Here is a 9,362-nt window from a genome sequence, read left to right as displayed (position 1 = left end):
CAGACCAACATCAATCACTTGTCCAATTTCCTTTAGCTCTCTCCTTTTTATTGGAACACAGTGTTAAAATTTAATGATGCATTTCAGTGTTTTCTAATTTGGAAACAAAGGGATTTCTCTTTCCAGCTCATCGAGAACAGCCACCATCCATTTGGGTCCACGTAGCTTGCTGAGCGCTCGCCTGTTTCACAGTTGCCACCACGGACATCTGGCCATGGCAGGTTCTCGTTTTAATACTTTAAACTTGTTGCAGGATGTTCTGGCAGTGGCAGCTGGCTGCAGACATTTCCTCCCTAGCAGCACAACCAATAATGGCACTAGGATTTATTGCTTCCCATCCCCAGCGCCCCCTCCCCTTTCATCAGAGGCAGCTCTCCATTCATTACAGATGACCGTGTTTTATATCACTTAACATTCTGCAGTGCTTCATCATAGGAGCAGATTGATGCTGTGAAATGTCAAACAGCAAGGTTTTATAGTGCCTTGGAATCACATACGAGTGCAAATATCAGAAAGGAATGTTATGCTTCCTGGGTGGCTGGGCATCGGCATATAGGAAGTCTGACCTGTTGCAAAGCAGCTATGTTATCCATCGAATCTAGGATTAACTACTCTGCCTGACAGCAGTTCTGCCAAGACTTGCTACCAGATCCCTTCTGTGTGCAAAGTGTGCACTCTGCCAATGAGTGATGGTCACTTCCCAAGCCCAGGACCAATGGTTGGTCAGGTCAGTCAGGCACTGGCCAGGGGCTCCAGGATTCACTGGAAGGTTACCATAGCACACCAGCAGAGGCGCTTTGGTCTCCTGCCAGCGAATTTCTACCTTCTCAACACCTCACCTCTTCCTCTCTCCCTACAGGTAAGCAGCAGTGACCCATGTAATACAAGGTTAGTATTTAAGTATTGCTGGCTTGTTGTTACACACACAACCCACAGACCCTCCAAGTGTCCCTGTTTTCCAGGGACAGAACCGGATTTATAGAAGCTGTCCCAGTTTCTGATTTGATCCCAGAATGTCCCACTTTTCTGCAGGATGTCCCTATTTCCGTTGGAGAAATGTTGGAGGGTATGGAATTATCTGACCCCCAAGCCAAGGAGATAAGTAACTATACAACCTTTAGGAAATTTCTGAAGGCAGCCCTGTATAGGGAAGTTTTTGAATGTTTTCTTATGTTTTTATATATGTTGGAAGTTGTCCAGAGTGGCTGGGGCAACCCAGTCAGAGGGGTGGGTATAAATAATAAAATTATTATTGTTATTACAGTGGTGCCTCGCAAGACGAAATTAATCCGTTCCGCGAATCTCTTCATCTTGCGAAGCACGGCTATTAGGGGCTTAGCGGCTATTAGCGGCTTAGCGGCTATTAACGGCTTAGCGGCTTTAAGAAAAAGGAAACAAACTCGCAAGAACTCGCAAGACATTTCGTCTTGCGAAGCAAGCCCATAGAGAAATTCGTCTTGTAGAACGACTCAAAAAATGGAAAACTCTTTCGTCTTGCGCATTTTTCGTCTTGCGAGGTACCACTGTATTATGGAATAGGACAGATTCACAGATTTGTAGAATTGGAAGGGACCACAGGGGTCATCCAGCCCAACCCCCTGCAATGCAGGAGTCTTTTGCCCTACATGGAGCTCAAACCCACAAAGCCTGTCCTCCTCCAGCAGGGGAGGGGTTGTGAGTGGGAGACGATTCCTGCGTCATGCAGGGGGCGCTCCGCCCCCTGCTTCAACTCCAGGGCTGGCGCACCACGTCCCTCCCCGGTTGGGCACCCAATAGGGAAGTTCGGCGGGGGCGTGGCTTGCCGCTCAAATGCGGCCGTGCCAGCCATCCCCACCATTGCACACACATTTTCTTCGAGTCACCCACCCTCCACTCCCTTTAGATTAGCTTTCCTGAGATTTGCTATGGACCTCTGGTTGGTCGCCCTGTTTAACCAGGGGGCCTGGTAGGAGTTTTTTCCAATTGGCTAAATTGGCCCAGCCTCTTGGTTTTTTTCACCTACCTTGTAGCAATCGTCACAACTTTCGTGGTATTTGGCGGTTAGGCATTGGAATGTGTTATTGGTGTTTCGGGGGGCAAGGTGTGGCCATCGCCTTCCCCGACAATTTTGGGTATTCCGCTAAAGGAATCTGGCGGTCGTGGATCCTGTCCGATGCCCGTGTGGCAGGGGGCCATGGCATGACCCTCGGTGACATCAGGAGAGAGCCTATAGTTGGATTAGCATCAACAGGCTCCCCCTGCTGGTGGTTAACCCCTCTGTGGTCCAATGCCTAAGCCAATACCTTCTCACTTGCTGTAATCAATAAAGTTGTGGCCTTTTCCTTACCCATTAACCTTACATACTGTGTCCATGTGTCTTTATTCCCCAAGCGGGGATCGGGTCCTCGAATCACAACCCTGGGGTTATAAGTCTCATGCTCTACCAACTGAGCTATCGTCCCTATTTTCATTGAAGAAATGTTGGAGGGCATGAACCCGGCAGTTATCGGTCCCCTGACTGATGAATGAGATCAGACCACCCTTCCCTTCAGTTTTGCGGGCCCAGGGCAACCAGCAGTTGGAGCTGAATTTTCTTTCTGGCAGGGAGTAGCGAAGCTGCTCCTTTTCTGGCCAAGGGAAAGGGCCAGACTAGACTTCCTGTGTCCCCTGTGACACCACAGTTTGCTTCCCTTCTGCTCCAGTTTTTGGAGAACTGCTTTTAAATGGAAGACTTTAGTTGCCTATTCAGCACATTCTTACACACACGATGGATGCAGGGTTCCTCCAAAATCTGAATTAGGATGCTGCCCATTACAGGGTAGGGCACTTGCTGAGTTAATTCGGGGAACAAGGCAGAAAACCAAACTCACTACAGCTGCAGAAAATGCTGAGGAAGCATCATTGCTCCTGAGTCGCTGTGAACACATTGTAAAGCAGTCACATGGACAGCACTAACAAGCTATTAGATTATTTGTCCTTTGTAAAAAAACCCTAGAGTTACAACAAATTATTCCCCCTAACAGAACACTCTTTCCACCCAAGGTCTTCCTTCTCCATTTCTTCATGCACTTCCTGATGAACTTGAATTATTTCCAAGGCTTTCCCCCTTCTGCTTCTCTGCGAATTTCACAAATACATCTGTGCTTGTATAAACTCATCAAGGGTGGTAAATGGTCAAATGAATCATGCGGTCTCGATATAAATGTTGCACACACAATGCACACTTGATTGCCATTCAATTCACCTGGAGTGTGTGCCTTAGTGAAACTAGTTATTTCCTCTGCCTTTTATTGTGGACAGGCTTTGCAACTCCATTATGGAAGTCATGGCAAATAGGGGTGCTGGGAATAACAGAATGGTTGAAAGAGGAAGAAAGCCATTTGAGCAAATACTTTGCATCTTAAACAAGACGTTCTCACTTTTAAAATTGGCTCTCTTCATCATGAAATTAGCAGGGATGCTCTCAGCTGGCATCAGTTGCAGCAAAGCAAGATTTAAAGTCATATCCTATCCATGTTTGCTTTGAACTGGGCTCACTCTTCAAGTAAGTAAACACAGGACTTCTGCAAAAATATTTTTCTACTTTAAGGGCTTATTTTATGCTCTGGTATAAGAATATTTGGAATACTGCTATTTGGGAGAAAGTTACACTCCGATTCCAGACACTGCAATGAACAGCTGCACTGGACACTTTTGGTGGGATTTTATTTTGTAGACAATGAACCACAATTTACAACAGCTTTGCGTGAGATCTTGAACTCTTGAGTTAACTTTTCTTTGGCCACTTAATATGATGTGTGATTTGGGTAATCTTTCTTCCTTATTGGATCCTTATTGTTTTTGGTTTCCCCCCTCTCTTTTTCCCTTTTTATATTAAAATCCATTTTTTAAAAAAACTTATCTCAGCAAAGTGAGCTCCTGATCATTCCTTTGCTGATGGGCAGTAGGAGCACACCTTCCTCCAAGAAAATGGCATTGAAACTGCTGCCAAAATGAAGCTTTCCCTCTCTGGCTGCAATGCAAACTATGTTTTGTCACAGAGCCCTGCAAGAAGCAGACTTGAATTTACCGCCCATCTGCTGAGTTTGAGCCCTCTGGGCTGGTCTATGTGTTTTGGTACTTATGCAAGAAGAAGAAATAATAATACCCCCCCCCCAGCCAAACCAGCCCTAATGCAGATGCACTACCGTATTCTAATTTTCTGTTTCCCATTGTCCTCCTTGCCGAGTATTAGCCTTCCTTCTTTCTGCTGTGTAACAAAAGCTCTTTCAGAAGGAGGAGCATATCCAATTCAAGGGCAGAAAATCCTTATAAGTAATCAGGGGAGAGAGAAAGAGAGAGCGTGCATGCTAGCCAGACTGTTATTTGGGTTTTTCTATAACTGCTTACTCTGCTTTCAAATGAAAGAGAACAGTCACTATAGAAACTGCTGCATCACATGGCATTTAGTCTGCCTCTGAGGTATGAAATACCTTTCTAATGAGACTCCGCCACCCCAACATAGCCTCTTCCTCACCCCCTTTCATTTTTTTTAAAAAAACCAATCTTTAGACAATATACCTCTTCCTGTAGCCCTCGCTAGCCTGGTGCTCTCCTAAGGCTTTGGACTGCATCTCCTATCAGCCTGGCTAATGGGGGTTTTGGACTCACTGCTGTCCATGGAGACACAGGTCAATTCTCTGTCCAGGGCAGCTGTCTACCAGCTCCATCTGGTACACCGGCTGAGACCCTACTTGCCTGCGCTCAGTCTCACCAGAGTGGTACATGTTCTGGTTATCTCTCCACTTGGAGAGCCCTATTCAATTCTGTGGGCATTTAAACATGAACCTACCAAATCTGTGCTTTCTGAGACAAGATGCGAACTGGAACATCGCCATCCTTCAGTTTTTGCGCATATCTGAATTTTGCAACACAGTTTTCCAGTTAAGTAATGTGTATAAAAGTGCATATACTGGGGTAAACCCTCTTCCCCCCACTATCCTTGTAATCATTTCCAGGTGAGGTGAGATGTAAACAGGAAGGAGATGTAAACAGGAAGGAGAATCACAATACTTTACAGAAGTAGCTACATATAATCGGAGGTTAGTTTCAATTTGGAAAGAAAATGTCAACATATTCTTATGATTAATTAATTGAAAGTGAAGAATTTAACTACTAGTACCTATTTTTCAAGCAACGGAGCTTCATCACTCTTCAGTAATTAGAAGCTCCAACACATTTTCTAGTTACCTGAGAAAAGAGGTTCTCTCTAATAATTATGGGATGCAGTTTGCTGGTTGATTGTAAATTGGACCTTTGTGCCAATTTACACCTTCCTTCGCTGTCTTACGCTGCTGGCATTCCCCATGGGATTCTGCTGGAAAGAGGATAGCTACAATTTAGTTTTGGGACCCTGGAGGAAAAGTTCCTGAAACATGCACTTAAAAAATGGCTTTTCATGATAGCCTTGCTTCTAAAGCAACAGTGCAAAGCGCATGTAATGGGCCATCTCTGAACATCTCTCCCCACCCCCACCCCACCAAAATAAACCCCAACCCAGCTGCTTCTTTAGAGTTGGAAGCATCAGGGAAGAGCATGTTGTGGTTTCTAGGCAACAGACCCATTTGCCTGGAACAAAGAGCAACGTGGGCCTTAAACCTTTTGCTGGCTTAAAAAAACCCCAACAACGGGGGGGGGGGGGAGTCAATTGCATCTGGAGTACCGGAGGTGGCCCTGAGGGACATGAGTTCCAGCAATTCCTTGGCAGTGACTGGGGTCAGGCCTTGAAGTTGCCTTCCTGTAATTTAAGCTCATTACTTCTTGCGCTATCTTCAATTAATATGCTTGGCAATTGTTTCCCCCTTGTTATTGTCTGGTTACATGATGCTTCATTCGATTTTCCCCAGGACTGCCTCATATGACTATAACAGGGAAGTTGAAAGAAGATACTATCCCCTCTTATTATACAGAATAGCAAGCTTGGTAAAGTGGCTTTGGTTTTGCTAAATGTATTTGTCCGCAGGGAAATGGGTGCTTTTTAATGCTGCCTGCTGCTCAGGGGCTGTGTCAAGCTATACTGTGAGTAACTGCAGAAATAGGCAAGAATATTAGGGGACCAATGGGACACATTGTCCCCCAGGTAAACTGAGGTACTTGCTGTGGCGATCACACAGGGTCCCCGGACGTTTCACCGTCTATTGATCCCTGTGCCACCACTTTATTTCTCGCTGCCACCACCCAGGCCCTACCTGATACAATACTGAGTCCAGTCAGGATTAAATTGGAACACAAACTTCTGTATATTTATTGCAGTTTAACGAGCGTGTAGTTTCATAAACGGTATCGGTCAATTACAATCATGGGGTGCCTATCCAGACCTATAATGTCCGCTACCTGCTCTCACTCACTAAACCACCTCTCAGATATTTACTTGTCTGCCTAGCCCCTAACTGTTCCTGACTCAGCTTATTTCGCTACACTAACTCAACCTAACCACAGACTCTCTCCCAATTCACTCCCACTCCAACCAACCACCCAGCTCCCAACGAACTCCCCCTTCACCCCTCTCATAGCTGGTTTTATAGTCCCTCTGACTCCACCCCCCTGGGTTCTGATTGGGTAACTTGTTTAACTATTTCACCTCCAGCACTCTCATATGTTAACGTCATGCTTGCATACCCTCCAAACAGCGGCGTAGCGTGGGTTATCAGCACCCGGGGCAAGGCAAGTAATTTGCGCCCCCCAACCCGGGGCAAGGCAAATAATTTGCGCCCCCTAACCCGGGGCAAGGCAAGTACAGTAATTTACTCTCCCAAGCAGCAGCAGCAGCGAGGCTTCTCTCCTTAATTGATTCCCCCTCCACACCGCGTCGTTTCCTGGCTGCTCCCCCCCCTTCCCCTCTCTCTCCTCCTCGCTCTGCTTGCCTTGCCCTGCCCTGCCTGAGGGCACCCTGAGGAGACTCCGCTCTCCTTTTTGACCAGGCGAGGTGGGAAAAAGGGGGGAAAGTCTCTTCCCGCCCCCTCGCCAGACTCCCTGCTCCGCTCGGCTCACTACCCAGGCGGCCAGTGGAAAGAGAGACGCAATTACCTCTCCCTCCGCTTCGCCAAGCTGTCAAAGCCCGGCAGCAGCGGCAACGGCAGCAGCAGGCGCAGCCAGACCCCCGCGAGCCAGCCAGCCCGCCCGCCCGCCCGGCTTCCTCTCCTTTTTTTGCCAGCGGCAGAAGGCTTTGCTCTCCCCCTTCTGCGACCTCCTCGCCAAGCCGAGCGAGCGCGGGCTCCCTAACCAGTGGATTTTAGTAGGGGCAGAGAGCTGCTAGTGCGAGTGCGCCCCTGCCCAAGTTGCGCCCGGTGCGGCCGGCACCCCTGGCACCCCCCACGCTACGCCACTGCCTCCAAAATGTCTCTGCAGAAAACCAGGGCATGTATCTTCTGGGATGCGCTTCCGCACGAATCACGGGACCCACACAAGTTTGCAAAAGATGTGCCTGAGGGGGGACTGTGATATCATGGTGCCCAAAAATGTTTGTGTTTGGGTGCTGTGTTCTTGAGAGCACAGGCTCCCACAACGGGATGTCCTGATTTAATTGGGACAGCTGAAGGGTATGCATTTGCCTTACTTGTTTTTTCTACCAATTAAAATACATGAGGAGTAGGACACACAGATATTTTAAAAGCCCGGATTCTGAACCCAGACAGTGGTGAAAGGACGGACAGAGACTGAAAGTGCAGGTGCACACCTGCCATTTTTCTATTCATGGTAATTAATCTGGAATAACTACCACCCCCAGGTTCCTCACTCACAATCATTTCTCAAGAAAGCACAGAGAGAAACTACACTGTAGCATCTCTTTAATCACTCTGTGCCTGCCATGTGGTGATTAAAGGCTCATCTGGGTTATGTGATATAAATAGATTTAGCCAGCAGCCCAGCTGAGTTTGTTAAGGGAAGCTACCAGTAGCATCCTGTCGAAGGGGAGAAGGGTCGCCATATGCCCTGCTTTACACAGGGCAGTTTGAAGAACAGTCCAGTCCCAATTTTGGTCTAAAGAGAACGAACCAGAGGGAGGGCCGTCTTTAAGTTGCCCATCACCAGTGAGCTCCTGGACAGCAGTCGCAAGCTTTCTAGTAATTTTGATCTACACCAGGGGTTGTCAATCTGGTCCTTGCCACCCACTAGTGGGCGTTTCAGGATTCTAGGTGGGCGGTAGAGGGTTCTACGGCACAAGCTGAATCCTCCTTCCATTGAGCACTGGTGGGCAGTAAGGAAATTTTACCATCAAGAAAGATGCATTAGTGAGCGGTACATATAAAAAGGTTGACCACCCGTGAGCTACACTGTATTCTACTTAAATTATATTAACTATTTCTAAATTTGTATCTAAGTATATGAATTAGCATGTGCAAATTTTATGCACAGCGGTGCCATGTTGCATTTCCTCTGGTTTGGCAATGCCTAAGTGGCCACCCTAAGAAAAGGGGCTTCCTTCAACCTAACAAACAAACATGAGAGGTCAGAGTGGGAATCCAATCTGGTCCGAGGTGTGTGTGCAATGTGTGAGGCACGGCAAGAATGAAAACATTACTGATTTATCTTTACTTCAGTTCCAAGGTTATATGACTTGTTATCTGGTTAGCTGACTTTGTTTCACAAAGTGATTGGTTAGGGTATTGTAAATGTTACTGATCCGATAATATGATGTTATTTTAAAAGATTTCCATTTGATTGTTAATATTTATCCCTGATTTGAGTGTTTGTTTGCTCGTTTGATATTTATTTCCATTTTGAGCATGGTTTTGATATTCTTTCGTATGGTGCTATGCCTCTACTTTGTACAATGTTCTAAATCTCTGTTATATTGTATTTGATTTTAATTTTCAGTGCATTGCTTTGAGACTCTTTGGAATCTAAAGCATTTAGGAAATGTTCCAAATAAAAATGAGCAAGACTCCCCAGCTGGTGCACTGTGTGTTGTTGTGCCTGTTGGCTCTTCTGGTTGGGTATAAAGGATCCTGCCTTATAGTGCAGTGAGATGGTGTCGGTCTCCATCCATCCTCTCTCTGCACTACAGCTTCATGACTTCATGACCAAGAGTCATATGAGGTTTGTGCGACTGAAAGCTCAGTTCACAGTGGTATGTTGCTGACTCAGAGGTACAGTGACATCAGTAAAGGACTTAATGCCCCAGATACAGGGCCGGATTTAGGTTTGATAAGGCCCTAAGCTACTGAAGGTAATGGGGCCCTTTATATGTCCAGCTGTTTTTTGTCAACAACAAATTGTCACTGTGTTTGTGTGTTGAATATATGCTACATGGTAATTTGTTACCAGTCCATTCAGAATGTAGGCACCCTATATATAGAAATGAGCAAACCAATGATATTTTAGGGAGCAGGCTAGCATGTGGG

At 46.4% G+C, this 9,362-nt stretch overlaps 1 long non-coding RNA gene across 1 annotated transcript; it reads right to left on the bottom strand.

The window, feature by feature from the left end:
• Positions 1–4,590: 4,590 nt before the first annotated feature.
• Positions 4,591–8,695, bottom strand: LOC309352296. The gene is made up of 3 exons (XR_014161235.1): positions 8,127–8,695; positions 5,209–5,335; positions 4,591–4,876 (listed from the first exon to the last, which is right to left on the bottom strand). It is a non-coding gene; the product is annotated as an uncharacterized lncRNA (long non-coding RNA).
• Positions 8,696–9,362: the final 667 nt, after the last annotated feature.

This window comes from Podarcis erhardii, assembly GCF_964252035.2.
Source record: "Podarcis erhardii genome assembly, chromosome: 11".
Classification (NCBI taxonomy): Eukaryota; Metazoa; Chordata; class Lepidosauria; order Squamata; family Lacertidae; genus Podarcis; species Podarcis erhardii.
Note: the sequence above shows the minus strand (reverse complement) of the source record. Positions and strands in the feature narration are given on the sequence as shown.